The 16,815-nt window shown below is 35.8% G+C and overlaps 1 protein-coding gene across 1 annotated transcript in view; it reads right to left on the bottom strand.

Annotated features, from left to right (window-relative positions):
• LOC145693436 (neuroligin-3-like) overlaps positions 1–16,815 on the bottom strand; it is a 211,349-nt gene that overhangs the window by 47,850 nt on the left and 146,684 nt on the right. The window lies entirely within an intron of this gene.

Raw genomic sequence — 16,815 nt, 5'->3', positions numbered from 1 at the left:
ACCGAATGAGAGAACATGCCACATACAGAAAAGATATGTACTTTTTATTAGAGAAGGGGTATTTTGGAAGACATTTTTCTATACTGTTTCCACAATTGATAAACTTGGGCAAAATAGCGGCCCGGTTCTGGATATTTAAAATACCGTTCCGGTATTCAACTGTTGTGACTGAGAAAACCAGGCTAAAGTCCTCTCGGGATAGTCAACCGTTGAGGTCTATCCGAGAATCTCAAGTCAACATTCAGCCACTGACACCAAGTCTGGTCTGTAGGCATTATTATTATTATTGCTAGCTGTTATGCCCGTTCTTCGCACGGATCAGATAAAATATCAATGTAAACAAACTTAACAATGAGAGAAGAATTAAGAAACATTTCTAAAATTATATACATTTTGTGTAAATATATATCCAGCAACGTACGTGTTTTCATTGGGAAGGCCGATGGGGGCTGAATTTGAACGTAAACACTATCGGGGGTATCAATATACATCTGAGCGACCTCGATAAATATGAATTCGACACAAATATTGGTCATTTTCTACTACTTTTACATGTCCCGGTAAACGCCCCCTGAGACCCCTCCCTGGTTCGAATTGTGAAAAAATTGCCTCTGGTATTCAGCCGATACCGCAAAAACTATGAATGTGACACTAACACCTGTCATTTTCTACTACTTTTACATAGAAAGTAAACGCCTCTGTGATCCTCTATTTCCAATTTTGAAAAAACAACGCCTCTGGCTCCCAGTCGAGGGGGGCTGTATTTGGAAATCAACGCCTTGGGAGAATCACCATTCATCTCAAGCGAAAACTATTGATTTGACACTAATATTGGTCATTTTCGATTATTTTTACATGTCTCGCAATTCTCCAGCCCGGTGACTCCCGGCCCGCATACAATGGTGGCCAAATTTGAAAATGATCCTAATGAAAGTATCACCATTTATCTCAGAGACCGCGAAAACTGTGAATTTCACACTAATATCGGTCATTGTGGATTATTTTTTACATGTCTCGGTGATATCCTGGCCCAAGTTCCTTAGCTGATGGGGACTAAATGTGAAAGTAAACGCTATCTTGAGTTTCACCATTGAGCTCAGTGACCCCGAAAGCTATGGATTTGACATTAATATCGGTCATTTTCGATTATTTTTACATGTCTCGAAATTCCTCCCCCCCCTGGTGATCCCCGGCCCGCATACAAATGGTGGTTGAAGTCATCGCTAATGGTAGTGTTACCATTGATCTCAGCGACCGCGAAAACTATGGATTTGACACTAATATCGGTAATTTTCTACTACTTTTACATGTCCTGGTAAACGCCCCCTGAGACCTCCTGGTTCGAATTTTGAAAAAAACGCATCGGGCTTGATCTGGAGCCTGGACCAAGGTACCCGTGACCAAATTTTGGTAACTTTCGGTCCACTCGTATGATCCCTAGGCCGCACAAAGACAGACAGACACATAAACTCTTTATTTTATTTATATTAGATTATTATTATTATTATTATTATTATTATTATTATTATTATTATTATACTATTTCGAGTTTATTCTTTTGTTTTAAGCGTTCCGACTATTGACTCAAGTCTCTTTAAAGAACTGCTCTAGTCTCTGAATTCAGAGGACTATTCAAGAAATTACAGCCAGATAATTATAAAATATATAAAGTACGGTATATTTATCAAATATCACATCATGAATTCTCTCTTGCTTTGCGTAGCAAAATAGTACATAAATATATAGCAAAAGACTGTATTGCTGAAATATTTGATAGTGTATATTTCAATTTTGGGTCACCACAAATTTATAAAAGGTCATTTGCCCAGTGCTACACGGACATCTCCCAATCTTCTATTACATAGAAAAATAATAATTTATATTGATTTCGACACTTCGGTAGTATTGGTCGTTTTCAATTAATTTTACATGTCATCTTTCCCCATATATTGTATATACAGGTTTGGTTAATTACTCCAGATGTACTGGGCTAGAACATGAGCACATACACAAACACGGTCCACATAACACACAAAACCACACGCTCCCATATTATAGCAGCCACTTTCTGCTCTTTCCTGGACACACTTACTTCCTCCCCCAACACCCATCCGGTAGTTTGCCGCGTATATGTGAAGAGCGTCATTGCTTGTAATGTTCCGCTTGGCTATACACGGCGATTTGCCGCGCCGGATTCTAGCAGGGAGATCCGGCTGTTTTTGCTCGCCGGATGAATGTCCGGTGACCGCCGCACATATGTGTAGAGCTTCATTGCTTGCAATGTTTTGTACCTCGTCCGGCAATTCGCCGGAACCGGATCCGGCAAATTGCCGGATAATGTGAAAGGGACATAAGTGTGATAAGAAGTGTAGTTAACTGTACAGTGTACAGTATGTGTATGTTATATTTTACATAGAAACTGCTTACTATAAGTTGATAATTTTGACAAGAAAAGGAGGTAGCATATGTATGTAGAAGTGATTTTGACAAAAGACTGATCAGTACAAGTTCCTAAGTATGATAAAGACAGTTGCTTATATATATTTGTTTGGTTCTTAGGTTTGCAACACTGCATAATTGATTTGACGATTAGACCCGTGTAGTTCTTACATTTTGTTGGGCGTATCATTTTCATTATTGGTTCCTGTAGTTTGGAGGGCGAGGGAATCATTATGCAGTGTTGCAAACTCCGCACACCTTTGGTGTATCTCGGAAACGGTTAGAAATATTGATTTCGAACAAACGCTATTAGGATTCCTGAATCTTACATGAACTTTCTATGGTGTTTCCAGCATTATGTCATATGGGCACTTTTCCTCCTATAGCAACTGCAAAATTTTCATTTTTTCCCCCTTTGCTGTGGCAACCCTGTTACTCACTGGATGCTGTGCGTTCTTTGGTTTACTCTTTCGGTTACTCATTTTCATTCCGTAGTATTATTTTTCTTGCCTTTTTGCTAGTTTTGCTCTACGGACAGTTTAATTTCTTGATCTTTGAAGCTTTATAACTTCCTTATTTGGCAACATTGACAGGTGCGGTTTCGCTTGTTGGTATTCACATTCTGTACTAATTCTTTTGATGGCATAAACTTCTATATGTTCCATTTAAAAAAAATACAACTTTGTACTGAGCTGGCAACACTGTTGACCTGGTAACATTGTGTGGTACCTCAAAAGACGTCCCTCTTCCACAAGTATCTGGATCCACCAAACTCTTGCTAATATCTCTTCTGGTTTCCGATTTATTCAGGGCTGTCCAACATCACTGAAACAATCTGTATATATATATATATATATATATATATATATATATATATATATATATATATATATATATATATATATGGGGGGGGGTGTTTTAAAGGTTATTTATTCTGACAAATCCTGCTTTCGAGCTCCTTCGTGGCTAAGCGGTTAGCGTACGCGCCATGGGCGTGGGAGACCCGGGTTCGATTCCGGCGAGAGCTCATGTAGTTCGGATTCCGCGTTAATCAGTAGGTTCCATCTCCTATAGCATCGCTGCCGAAAGGGACGTTAAACTCCCAATCAACTTAACTCAACTCAAATCCTGCTTTCCGCAACTTTTAAACACGCCAAGACATGATCAATATGTTGCTAGTCCCAAGCCTGGATAAAGTGTGAGGGGTAATTAGGGAACAATATGCATCATATTCTTTAATAGTTTCTTATTAATACGTACATGCAATGGTTATTAAAGAACGCTTTCTACTTATGAATGTAAGGGTAAGGATAAGGTTTTTTTTAAAAAAAACAAATTGTTTATGTCCAGATGATGTTTATTTGTAAAGGTATGTAGGGTAAGGAGGGGACTAAGGCTTTTCCTTTAGGTATCTCATTAAGGTGTAATTTTTTAATTATTAATTGTTAAGGATGTATGTTACTTATAATTGTGAAACGGATGGAAGAAATGAGACTTCTAGGAATGTAAAATTCTCATAGGATAATTTGTAAAGTTCTAAATCACTCTAACATGAAACAAGTTAAAGAAGAGGGAACCTTGCCTTCTTTCATTATTTTAGTATGTACGAATCGGTCGCTAATACACTTACCTTACCAAGCTTTATACGTATATATATATATATATATATATAAAAGAGAAGCAGCTTTTGTTGTTATGCTACGCTGAATTTTTTTCAAGCTGCTTGGAAAGATCATTGAAACAGTCAAAAGCGATCTTTATGTATTCTTTTACAAATAAGACCTGTTTTAAGGACGCTTATTTTGAATTTACTGTTAAACTTTAAGAAACTACCTTTGGTTGTATACAAATCCACTTCCAAAACGTTAGGGAAATTTACAACTATTTACAACATTTCATACTATCTATAAGAAATGAAATTTTAATACATTAGCAGCTATGTGCTTTTAAAATGTTCGAAATGGATAACAGTATTCATTTCCAGAAATAATTGTAAACTTTTGTAACTTTATTCTGTATGTGACAGCACAAACAGGATTTTAATTTTGATTCTTTTACGGTAAATAATATTTTATGAAATGTATCGGAAATTCGGAATGAGCCTTCTTTGCGAATTTCTCAATATTGATCAATGGAGGTGAAGAATATGTTTAACGTTTCTGTTTAAAATCCAAAATATAGTTTGGATACTACGTATGTTTGAAATTAAAGAAATTACATAATTTCTTAATGAATGAAAGTTCTGCATTTAGAGGTACTGTCAATTAACATATTGAAAATAAACTTGCACAGAAACATACATACACACAGAGAAGCACAGAAACACACACACACACACACACACACACACACACACACACACACACACATATATATATATATATATATATATATATATATATATATATATATATATATATATATATATATATCATGCGTGTATGTATTTTATGTAAAAAAATATCTCAACTATATAAGCAAGCACAAAAATATCCCGACAATACAGGTAGTTGATGGAGAATGATCCCAATAAATTTATTCAAATTGGAAGCATTTCATGTGTCAATGGAATAAAAAAAAACTAGTAATGATCAGTCTTTGGAAAAGACGGAATTCGTTTGGTTAAATTTTGACCCCTTAAGTACCTAAGATTATTCTACAACTGCTTGAAGTTCGAAAATGTTATTATTTTCTTTATTTACCTTAATTGTTAATATTCCTGTGCAAACAGCAGCTTGCGTTTGTCTTTTCACGCCTCTCATTTTCGTACCTTCATTCTCGCGGTCGTGATTAATAAGATTGAGTAGCAACGCGTGGTTACTAAGCAAACACATCACCATCAAAACACCGAACACGTATATCAGACTGTGTCTGTTTCTGGTTTCGAAAATGCTCCTGTGTACAATATAAGCCATTACTCGGCATCTTGTGTATCACGTTGTCAGTAACAAATCATATATAGAATTTTCTTTAAATAAAAGTAAAAACTTGTTATGACTCTTATTGAAACGTTTGGGTTGCGAAAGGAGAGAGCAAAAATTTTTAAAAATCTATTTCTCTGCAAACCGAAAACAATATTAGTTTAATAGGATGTCAATACTTTTTTGGCTCGCCGCGTCGTTTATTCATTTCCATTTTTTTCCTTGCTTCTTGCTCTTCCGGCGCTCCCTTGCGCTCCAGGGCTACAGCCCCTCTCACTACCATTAACAGTTCCTGTCGCACATAAGACTGTTGCAAGTAGGACGACAGCATTTTATCTATGGTGAAGATCTATCTATGAGTACAAAATGTCGACTCATTTTTATGTGAAAAACTAATAACAGACAGACACACACACATAAATATATAAAACACATTATATATATATATTGCGGATTGCCATACATAGAAATATATATATATATATATATATAAACTAATTGAAATTAACTCGAAATATGACATACTTATTGGAGCATTAAATGTGTGTTCGTTGCAAGAACGTTTTTTTATATAAAGTAAACCGTTCAACCCTAACACGTGTTTGCATATATAAACACCAGCATACGTGGTAATCCATGCACAAAATGTACACCATATTTGACATGAAACACGAAGTAGTCATTAAGATACAAATGATTTAGTTGCTTTAACTGATAACCACTGACACGTAAAACATACAAATAATTCTATAATCATCAAACGATGTCATTTACATCTTTCAACGTTGTTTGTTCACCAATGTGGAGTTATTTGTTTAATATTGGTTCTGGTAGTTGTACATACTCTGTAATAAGCAAAACGTAATATTTGGTATTTATAAGATGGTAAACTAATTCATTAACCCACCGTATAACCAAAGACTCTGTATTTATAAGTGTCAAATATACAGCTCTTAATTTCATGTATTCTAGCTGATCTTCCAAATCTTCGGCTTGTCTCTTAAGAACATTTAAATATTTCGCTTAATTCTTTATACAATCCGTAACTCTTAAATGTTTTAAAGTTTGCAGAACATTGTAGAAATTAGCATGACAAACTGACAGAAATATTTTTACATTATATATAAAATAAGATGTACTATTTCAGTCGTATTCGGATCTGCTTTACAAAAGGATCATCATCATCATAAGTGGTAAAAGCATAAAGGAAGTCGGTTTCTTGCCGTAGATTATAAAACTGTCTCACAGTGGTAGCAAATGCAAATCTAGCCGGACAAAAGTTGAAAATTTAACAACCGTGAATTCGGTTGAGAGTTGCACATTCAAGACCTGGAGAGTCTATAATATGAGATCGTGCTTATTGTGAGATAACAATACACGGTATGGCGGGGAGTGTGTGAGCAAAATTGAAAACGTCAGGAGGGCAGTCTCGAGCTGAGCAGAGTCATGAGAACTAACATACTTAGTACCCAATAATTATAGTGGCTATATAAGTAGTGAAAGCATCATTATGAGATTGATTTAAGCTTAGATTTATGTATATTGCGTGTACATTATCTGTGCAATTTGATAAGTTCTGGTAACATGTATACATTATGCAGCATATCAAGACATCAGAATGCAAAGTTTGACCATGAGAATTTTAAACTTTTCTCTCCCTTGGGAGAGCTGTTTTATGTTTTGATAAGATCTCTTCTTTATCACTGCTTCTAGCTATTATATTCTTGGTCTTCCTCTTCCTGGTTTTCCTTTCGTGTTTCCCTCTATCAGCAGGGTGATTCAATTAGAGTGCCGAATAAGATGGCCAAGCATTCTGTTTCTTCTTTTTTCCTATTATCTTTATGATACGTCGTCCTTCATTAGCTTCATTTAGTACGTCTTCATTCCTTTTCCTTTCGGTCCATGATATGCGTAGCATTCTGAGCTAACACCACATTTCAAATGCTTCCAGTTTGGATATTTCAGCTTTTCTCAATATCGACGTCTCTGATTCGTAAAGCGCCATGCTCCATACCAGAGTCTAAATAAATCGTTTCCGAACGTCCAATGACACATTTCTTGATGTTAGTAGTCCTCTCTTCCTATTAAATGCTTGTTTGGCCTGCGCTATTCTGGAACTTACGTCTTTTTCACTTCTTCCGTCCTAGGATATTAGACTTCCTAAATAGAGGAACGTCTTAACGTCTTCAATTTTCTCTCCTTCTAGCCATACGTTTACCCCTTTGTGTCCTGTACTTGTGCACTTTATCACTTTTGTTTCCTTCCTATTTAACTTCATTTTGCATGTTTTTTCCAGTTGGTCGTTTAAGTTTGAAAGCGTTTCCTGCAAGTCCTTTTCGTTCTCGGCTATCAGTGCTATGTCATCAACCAACCTTTTTGTGTTGAAAACCTGGCCATTTACATTTACGCCTTTCTAATTTTTTATCAAAGAATTCTTTCATAGCCTCTTCTATATAGGAACAGGAGAGGGGAAAGTCCACACCCTTGCCTTATTCTTCTACTTATTCTTTCTTCCTTCTGATCTCTTCCTATAACAGCTGTCTGGTTCCTGTAAAATTGGTATATTATTATTCTGTCTTTGTAATCCACTTTCAGATTCTTGAACACTCCGAACGGTCTACGTTGTCAAAACGTTTTTCTATTACTACAAATGTTATCACAAGTGGTTTGTTTGTTCTGATGCGCTGTTCCATGATCGACCATAGATTCACTATTGCTTCCCTTGTTCCCATTTTTCCTGAATCCAAACTGGTCCTCCGATGGCAGTTATTTGATTTTCCCTTCTATTCGTTGTGCGATACTTTTGCACAATATTTTTGATGCATGGGAAAGCAAACTGAAAGTTCTGTGTTCTTCGTATCTCCGTGCATCTTTTCTTTTCGGGATAGGGATCAATATGCACTTCTCGAAGTATCTTGGTATTTTTCCCGAAATATACAGTTGGTTAATAAGATTGAATAGTTCCTTTGTTATTGCTATTCCGGGATTCTTATTCACTTCTGTTGTTATTTGGTCTATTCCTGGGGCTTTACCATGTTGCATTTTCTCCAAAGCATTGTGAAGTTCGCACTGTAGAATTGATGATCCTAATTCATTTTCATCGATGTCTTCTTCTTTCTCTATCTCTTCTTCGTTCACTCTGTTTTCTTTGTGGAGTTCTTCAATGTATTCCTTCCATCTTCTTCGCATCTGCTCCTCTTCTATTAGCGCTGACCCGTCCTTGTCTATAATAATGTCTGTGCATTTCTTTTTCTCACCAAATTTCCTTTAATTATATTTTCCTCAATTTCCCTGCACATGTTATTTATCCAGGTTTTTTTCTGGCCTTCTTTATTTCTCTATTGATGTGATTTCCGCATCTTCTGTATTCCTCTTCTTTGTTTGTTATCTTGAACTGTCTTCTTTTCTTCATCATTTCCAGTATTTCTGCTGTTATCCATGGTTTATATTGGATTCTAGTTTCTCTTCCTATGTGCTCGTCGGTTGTTTTTGTTATCCCCGTTTCCATGACTTCCCATTTTGAGTTGATGTCATCATCCACTAAAGCCACCTTAGACGTCTCTTTGTTGCAATTGCAAATTCCCTTTTCGTGTTTTCATCTCTTCTTAGCTTGATCATGTTCCATCTTTTGTTTGGTGCTACCACTCTTTTCTTCTTTAGTCGGAGTTCGCTCTTCATTAAAACTAAATTATCGTCTATATCAACGTTTGCACCTTGGTAACTCTTACGGTTCTTTACATGATTTCTAAATGCTTGTCGGTCCACTATATAGTCTATTTGGTATATTTCTTTGTATGCTAGTCTTGTCCATGTGTATCTTCTTCTTAGTGGTTCCTTTCTCCTAGGCTGAAACTCCAGTTACATTATCTTCTTTACCTTCGCCGACTACTGTGTTCCAGTTACTCATGATTATTAAATTGTCCTGGTCTTGAACTTTCATCAATGCTTCTTCTATTTGCTTATAGGTGTCTTTTACTTCCTCATCTGTTTAGCTTGATGTAGGCATATATACTTGAATTATCGTCATATTCCTCGGCTCTGTTGCTATCTTCAACATTACTATCCTTCCATTGTATCTCCAGCTGCCTATAACTTTATGTCCTATCTTCTTATTCAAGATGAAATCTACTCCTGCTCTACCGTTTACAGCTCATGAGTAAATCATTCTGATGTCCCCGTTCCACATGTCTGCTGAATCAGGCCACCTAACTTCGCTGGTTCCCAAAATATCCATCTTCATGTGTTCCGTTTCTTTCTTCAGATTTTCCAGTTTTCCACACTCTAACAGCGGTCGCACATTCCAGGTTCCTATCGTGAAAGGGTTTCGTTTCTTCTGCTTTGTTTCTCTCTATTGCCTTGGGCGACCCTCTGTGAAACAGTAGTATCATATTCCTTAATATTACATTTTCTTATTTGTCTTTCCATGTTGTTTTCTAGGGACTGGAAAAGGTGGTTGTGTACCAATTTCTTCCACCTCGCAGTAAAACAACCATAGAGGACATCCTGTCCCTGCCTCTTTTTCTCCACATCTGAGCCTTGCCGAAGTCAATCATCTTCAACCTCAGTGTGGTACTGGTAGAGCTGCTACTCACTACCGTAATATCTCTCTTCGTCTTTCTCCTACTCCTAAAGACCTGCCCGGCATGGGAAGCCTTCTGATAGCGAATCTATCTCCGGTATAGCTCTTGGGATCATTAGAGCACGCAATCCACCCTCCCACCACGGTAAGGTGGAGATATTAAGGGAGTGTACTTTATATTAATCCAGCTGTACAAATATTATGCATTAACACAAGAACCTGATTACGCACCCACAACGGAAGAATGTAGGCTTCGAGGCAAATGCTAAGTTTTAAGGGTAAGATGCATAATATAGGAGAGGAATGACATTTATAAACTATTCTATTTGCATGACAATACAAAAATAATTACAACTGAAGAACTGTTCAACGACTGTAATATTGAAAAATCAATATGAGTGAAGCAGAGTTTCTGTATGTCGTGACGTTGGATGAACCCGGCGTTATGTTTGGTCACTGGAATTTTCTGCTTCACCACTTGTGTGAGAGCCTATAAATAGATGTTGTCTACTGAAGGATAGTGACGGAAAAGGCGCTGGCTTTTCTGGTTTGAAAATTTGACAAAGTTTAAAATTCAGCTTCAACGGCCAGTACCTCGAAAACTGAGATTCAAAAGAAATGCTTCGTTGCATAGTATACAAGGCAGGATTTACGTCTGTGTCAAGTATCGTCAAAATTGAATTAGTTATGTAGATTGTCTACTCTTGTGCTGTTTTTTTAAAGAGATCAAATATATAAATAAAAAAAATAGTGTTATGTGTATGTCTTGTAAAAGAATTAGGTTTGTAACGCCTAATATTTTTTCAGTTATTGTAATTAAAACCGAAGCGATACTAGATTTCTACCACTTCCAATTTAATTAGGGAGTGCAAAAAAAAAAAAACTTCTTATGTGTTACGGTGTTACTTTATAGTAGTCAACATTAAAACGAGAAGTGTCTGCTTTCTTCCTCTTCTGCTTTGAGTTGAGAGTTAAGAAACAAGGAACAAGATAATACCTATTCTTAGAGAATTCGATCAATTCAATCAGTTTCTCGCTATCTCGTATATTTTTTTCTGTAAGTAGATCGATATTGAAACTCGAAGTTCTACTAAGTGTTTATGCCTTCCAATTTTAGTGTAAAATTATGAATGGTTCTATTCTACAAAGATTTTGGTTACGAAAGGATATGGTTCATTTCTATCATTTCCGCTTCGCATATCACATTCAACAGTAAAAATCCATTATTAACTTTTGTTCCTCTACATCCTGGTTAAAATTGATGGTGATCCATCGAATAGTTCTCTAGATCTTTTGTCTCTTGTATGGATCGACACACATATAAGGATACATAAGATAAATTAAATGGGTACTTGGCTCATACTTAAGTTGCAAAATTTTATGAGAGCTGTTCTCTACTGATTTGTTTCATGCTTGTAAGAGATGCAAAAGTAAGGTATCGTGAGGTCCCTCTTTTGATCCCAGCTCGCACCAAGTGAACTTATGGTAGTCAAATACAGTGTGCGTATGTTTTTAAGCGGTTCTTCCGTTTCCTCTCACTTTATTCATTCCATCATTTCAATATTTCTCCTCATCATCATGTCCTTTAACCTAGCCGGCATGACTGTGAGACGTAAAACTGAAAAATTTCATTTTTTAAGAAATCGTCCATATTCTAACAAGGAACGGACATGAACGTGTCATCTGGACATCCAAATCAAACCTAGTCCATTCGATAAACATAACAGATATGCTCATGCACAAAAAATTAGGTCCCTTGGACAACGGATGAAGTCCCTGGGGCCCGTTAACCTTAACGGCCAACAAGAGATGGTCTCTGACGTTTCTTACCACATGCGGTTGGACATTGCAGCCTCTACTTTGATACCAGTGTTACCAACCACGATCACTCTGTCTTATACCATTAATTAAATTGCCACTACAGTTGCACCGAAAAACACCTTGACACGCAAGTAATGGCAATGTCACTGCGAGCTGTCAGAGACGCTCTCTTACTGGACGTACTATAGTATAAAGAAAATCGTAGATTCGCATGAAATAGCTATTGCATCAACACTGGTCATTGGAAAGTCATGGTTTACAGTTCATTCTCTTCAGCATAAAACAAGCTTTCCAGAGGTGCTATTTATGGGCCCATAACGTACTTGAACATGGAAAATTGGGAGAATGTCTGAAAAATTCCGTGCAAAAATCCCTCCCATCAAATTTGGCCTCCTCTGGAGTGGCCCCGGATAAAAGCATACATCCAAATGTATCTCGAAAATACTATAGGGGTTAACAAATGACTGTACAAAGTTTTGTATTGATAGACAGAATACAAACATATGGATATGGAAAGCGTCTATTGGTATACAAGCATATGGATATGGAAAGGTCTAGCAGCAGTAGCCAATGTCACTTTAGACCCATACTCTTAATGTTGCGAGTGTACTGTTCAGTGTTTATGTAGCATATCTGAAATTTGAATTGAAAGTAAAAGAAAAAGATAATGGCGAAAGAAGAACTTGGTCAGAAGAAGAAATGTGTTTTATGAGTGTTAAATAAAGCGATAGGAAAACACAGGTAAGAATTGTCCTCTGATCAACAATGACAATACATAAGAGAAGGTAAACAGTTAAAATCTTTCGCAATGGAGGACATGGAACATGAAGAGTTTTGCTTGGTAGAAAGAAAAGTCACTGAGCTAGTGTCGGGATTAACCGGCGACTAAAGAACACATCATAAGTAATTAGAATTATGAAGTTAAATTGTTTGAGGCACTGTTTGGCGCAAAGTACCCCAAAAGGAAAATAGTCAAAACAAAAGATAATACAATTGGATGAGGACTCGTACAACTGCACAGGGCAGAGGGGTTAGCTAAAGTAGAGTCATGATGAACTCAAGTAATGATGAACTTGTGGTAAGTGACCTGTAAGTGACAACATATTATTATTATCATTATTATTATTATTATTATTATTATTATTATTATTATTATTATTATTATTATTATTATTATTATTATTATTATTATTATTATTATTATTATTATTATTATTATTAGCTTAAAAATTGAGACTAAATTTCAAAAGGTTCAAAAATGTTTTATTAGAATATTATTTCCCATAAATAGAAGCTTTGCTTTGTTATAGTTAAATATAAACTAATTATTTGCTGAGCAAAACTATATATTTTTTCATTAAAATTTAACAGGTGTTACAGTTTCGCCAACTAACTCTCTGGCTTCATCAGACACTATCTGTCTGATGAAGCCAAAGAGTTAGTTGGCGAAACTGTAACACGTGTTGAATTGTAATGAAAAAATATATAGTTTTGCTCAGCAAATAATTAGTTTACCAGTATATTTAGAATATTATGTTTTAACTTAGACTTTGGTTATCATAACAATTCATCAAATACTGAAGAAAATATTTTAAATATGAACAATTGGAAGACAAGAGGATAATGCTGAATTCGAATTTTATGGAGAAGATGTTTAGTAACCTCCGTTATGTGGACTTCATATTTAAAAAAAAAAAAAAAAAAAAAAAAAAAGTTGAATTGAAAGTTTCAAAATATGATACAAGGGCTAAAATATTGTTTCAACCGAATGACAGGAAATATGTTTTAATAACAAACTCCTTAAGTAACTATAATAACTGTATATATGTTAGAATTCTATTTCATTTTATTTCTGAATATGTTTCAGGAACTGACATTGAGATTTTCAGAACATATATTTTTATCCGTGTATAGTACTACAATTGCATATAACATTGAATTGTAACGCTAGGTGCTTTATTTTTGCTTCCGGCCATTCCCAGCACGTTAATAAAGATTATTGTTATTAGTATTGTTGTTGTATAGTAGTTTTTTATCCACTCATTCCATATTTCATTGGCATAACATCTTTTTGTAACTTTACTCTAGTGTAGAGTTTTATATTCGTATCACTGAATTATGACACCAAGTGCTAAGACCAAATAATAATTAATGCTTCATGGAATTACAGGAAGAGAAGAAAAGCTCTGAGGATCTACTCAAACTTCGTTTCTTTTCAGCCGCACCCTTGCAATTACGTATGGCTCAGTAGAATAATTCAAACCTAATTTTTTAACTATGTTCAATAATGTTCATCTCTCTATATAAAAAAGAGCGTTTGTTCAATAAGCTTCATCTCTATATGTATATAAAATAGAGCCTTCAATTCTAATGCGTGGGATGCCAGTTTCAATTCCAGCTTAGCCCAGCTTGGCTTTGTGATGAGGAAACACGGTGTGGATGGGTTTTCTCTGATTCTTCCGTTTCCTCCCACTTACTTTATTCCATCCTTTTTATTCCTTTCTTGTGATCACCGTATGCTTTAGTCCCCATGACATAACTGTGGATAGTAAAACTTCATTTCATTTTCTACATATAGAAGAAGAAGTCCAGACTGACTAATTAAAGTCCAAGCAATAATATATAAGGGCGACTACATATTGACTAGAGGAATACAATCCGAACCGAGACATAGGGAAACAGAAGAGAGCGCAGAGAGAGACTCCTGAGTGAATTCACTACGTATTTCAGCAACAAAGTTGGAGAGACCTTTGTGAAGGGCGTGCTGCTGTCAACATGGAGGACTAGGATTTGTTGCATTGCTCAGAGTACAAAACCTTTCTGGTCAGTATGTAGCCGGACTAAGATAGAAATCTGAAATATAAATACGTGTGACATAAAGTATTAGTAAGGATTTTTTGTAGAAAGACGATGAAATGGAAGTTATAATTATTAAATTTGTAATAAAATCTTTCATTTTAACGTCCCAAGATTATGTCCGTTATGCTAAATGTGATGGATGATTAAGGTAAGTGGATGATGTTGAAAATTTGGTGCAATGAGAATGCTGGAGTACTCCGAAATGTTGCACGAACATTGTGGTGTACACCAGAGATGGAGTGGGTCAGTGGGTCGGTGGGTCAGTGGGTCAAGTGGGTCAAGTTTTCTGAGTGGGTCAATGGGTCGTGGGTCAACAGCATGTGACCCTCTGTGACCCACCACCCACCGTGACCCACTGTGACCCACCACCCACCATGACCCACTGCGACCCACCACCCACCGTGACCCACTGTGACCCACCACCCACCATGACCCACTGCGACCCACCGACTCAGTATGATCTACTGACCCCCTCTGCTCACTGCATTGCAGACAGTATCTTCTGAAGACTGGTAAATTTGTCTTCGTTTTACTTTCAAGGCCTTCATTTCCTTTCCTTTTCCACTTGTTTCTGTCTACTTACCTGAGGTGAGTATATCTAAACAAATAAAAAAAGAACTTCAGGACTTTTGGATATTGATATTTTTAATTGTAATAATAACAATAGGACTTTTACTACTACTTGGCTTTCGAGATCTGTGAGTTTTTAGAGGAGCTAACTACTGGAAAAAATACGTTTTTGAATCACTGTAATATATAAAAATTGAATGTAACTATGTGTGCCTGATCATCATGGTCAAATTGCAAAGTCAAATGAAATTGCTTTTGGTATATAGTTAGACCTTAATCCAAACTGGGATGTTATATTGCTTTTATAATAATGTATAATATCCTAAGGAGATAGGGAGGATCCGAATTTTTGCAAAAAAAAAAAAAAAAAAAAAAAAAAAAGTATCTCGCAAACCGTTAAACTTACGGAGCTGAAATTCAGTGTATTAACTCTTTATTGAAAATAAACAGAATGTGTCCTAGCATTGTTTTAAATTCTTCTTTATGTGTGTGGAGGGAAAGACACTTTCTATGTATGGAAAATTGGTAGTGAGTTGGTTTGTAAAAATGATCGAAAACGATAGATGTTATTTAAGAAAAAAAATCAGAAACAAAAAATACAGTGCTTGGCTTCATATATCCATTGCTTTCTACTATAGTAATTGCTGAAGCTTATGTTTATTATATGGAGCGCTTTCAGCACAGGGCAATTAACCCAAAAACTTGTGACTAAAATAGGCATAAAATTTGTACTGTAAGCTTAATTATACGGAAATTTTAAGTTTGGATTGTACGCATAATTATATGGAAAATTTTACACTCTTTTCCCTTTACGTTGGTCTACTTACCTTGATTTGGAACTTTGAAATTTCATCCTTTTTTCCACTGAAAAGTATTGATAATTCAACAAGGAAATAATTATACTATGATAATTTAATTTAAATTCATCGTAATTTGGCACATGGCAAGCAGCAGTGTGGTAGTTGAAGGGGAAGAAGGAGGGAAATTTTCATTCACTTCTGAACATTCCAGGAACCTCGTTCCCTTTCGCTTTCTAGACGGGGGAGGGAACTTGGTAATGGCATCAAACCTTCACGTGTAATTGCTAAAAATAAATTTATAAACAAATAAGAAATCATCAGTTTATCAGGCTTTAATTGATAATTTATTCACAAGATTCCCTATCGAAGGCGTGGTAGATGAAGTTTCTGTTCTCCATGAGTTGACATTTGCCAACTGACATGGTCAATATGGAAAAGATGTATGGTGATAGAGAGATTATACTTCTTGCTGAGTATTTCAAAACTGACTAAGAAAAATCGTTATCAGACTTAAATCTAACATGCAGATTGTCGATGAGGAGTTGCAGAAATCGGGTAGAAGTATTATCAATTTCCACGACAGAGTGCGAACGGGGATTTCCCCTTATGAATTTACAGATGACTGATATTAGAAATAGACTAAGTGCTCAAACATTGCCTAACTTGTTGTTCATCAATGTTAATGGCCCACCGCTACACTCAAAAAAATTTTTGTAGTTTAATTTACAAAATGTGTGGGTAATTTCGTTTTATCCTTCATTTTGTAAGTTTGTATACACTTATTTATGTTAATTTACAAAATTCAATATATTCTTACAAATTTGCT

This window comes from Thermobia domestica, chromosome 8 (genome assembly GCF_964235325.1).
Source record: "Thermobia domestica chromosome 8, izTheDome1.hap1.1, whole genome shotgun sequence".
Classification (NCBI taxonomy): Eukaryota; Metazoa; Arthropoda; class Insecta; order Zygentoma; family Lepismatidae; genus Thermobia; species Thermobia domestica.
This window is presented reverse-complemented; position numbering and strand designations above follow the sequence as displayed.